A 1,766-nucleotide genomic window follows, 5' to 3' on the forward strand; every position below is an offset into this window, starting at 1 on the left:
GGCACAGAGGGCTGGGGAGGGGCTCTGCAGCTTCAGAGCACTGCTGGACAACAGGGGCAGGGAGAGCAGGGACACCAGGGCAGTTTCCAGCCTTAACACAGCCCCAGGGGCTACTCACAGTATTAGGCTTAAGTCGTTCCCTAAGCAAAAGTCGAGGTGTTGGTGTCCTTCCTGGGAATCCAGATGCCATTGTGAAGAGATGATGTCACAGATGAGTGACAGTGCCTCAACAGAACTGGAAGGAGCAACAATGGAACTCTGAAAATCCAGAACCCAGTTCATGGCAGACTCAAGGGATATACTGGTGCTAAAGATTTTCTATGATTTGAAAGTAGCTATGTGCTTGTTTGGCATAAGCAGCTAGTATTGTTAGGCCTCTAGTTGGGCTTTATTTGAACTACATGGTTACCTTGTGCAAGTCAAAGATGGATCATACTGAAACCTGGAGCTAAAATGCTCAACATTAAAAATACTTAGAACAATCAAAGCTGTAGCTTAAATATTACTTTAAAATAGCTTGAGTGGACCTCCTTTTCTTTAGGCTAAACAACCCCTGCTCTCTCAGCTGCTCCTCACAGGACTTGAGAGAGACTGGAGTGTTATGGCTTATGGCTTAAATATTGCTATAAAGGACTTTTTGCCCATTGTGACAAAATTGAATAAGAAGCTGAGACCACCCAAGCCCACCCTTCCCTGAAAATGCCTCCTGACTGGAACTTGGCACTGTGAGTTAAGCTGCCTAAGGGAACTTGAGACAAGATAAAGCTGACACTATTGTCCCATTAGCTCAGGTCTGGGGAGAAGTGAACAAGGCTGAGGGAGAAAAATACATCCCCACTAAAGCCAGACCCAGCAGCTGTGCTGAAAATCAGCTCTGTCTGCCTTCAGCCTGGGGAAGTCATAGCCACAGACTCGTCTGCTGAGGCCAGGTTTGCACTCAAACCTCCCATCAACAGAGGGGGGAGGAGGAAATTCTGGGCGTGTGGCACAACCTCTGCTAAGGGGCAGTGGACACCCATCCTCCCTCAGACAAACTGGCTCAGCTCTAAAAGCCCCCAGCCCCAGAAGGCCACATCCAGGGGACCTTCCCATGAGGGGCAGCTGAAGGGGTGTCATAACCCATCAAAGACCTCCAAAGTGCCCCCAGAGCCATTCCTGAGGCCTTGCACCAGACAACTGCAGGGCATACAAAGTAACACAAGAGATCTGAAAAGCCACAACCCAATTCAGGGCAGACTCAAAGGATATCCCAGTGCTAAAGATTTTATATTATTTGAGAGTAGCAAGAGACAGAGCCAAACTTGCCCCACCCCAGGGAGCTACCTGGGCAGTGCCACCTTGCCCAAATCTGCATTAATCCTTTGGAGTCTTCCATTTTGTGAGGCCTCACCACAGAGAAGACCAGAAGAGGATTGAATGGGATGGGATCCATGGAATGGTGATATTTTCTACTAAATCTGTCTCTGTCGCTCTCTTTCTTCCCCCCTTCCCAGCTCCCTCCCTCCCCTCTCCTTTTGCTATTTCTTTCTCCCTCTCACTTCCTCACATTTACTGTTCCATAAAATCCAAACTATTGACTTTGGCACATGGTCATGTTTTGCACCTTAATTGAGGGCCATCTCCTTAATAATTTTAATAACCAGATCATAACAACCCCCTGAAACTTGAACAGAACTCATTCACCTATAAGTAGTTTAAATAAATACTGTAGGAAAAAAAGCATAGACTAGTATATTTAGGAAATGTTACATTTCCTCAGTGAGATA

This window comes from Agelaius tricolor, unplaced genomic scaffold, assembly GCF_023055355.1.
Source record: "Agelaius tricolor isolate 1412-34295 unplaced genomic scaffold, bAgeTri1.0.p SCAF_15, whole genome shotgun sequence".
In the NCBI taxonomy this organism is placed as follows: Eukaryota; Metazoa; Chordata; class Aves; order Passeriformes; family Icteridae; genus Agelaius; species Agelaius tricolor.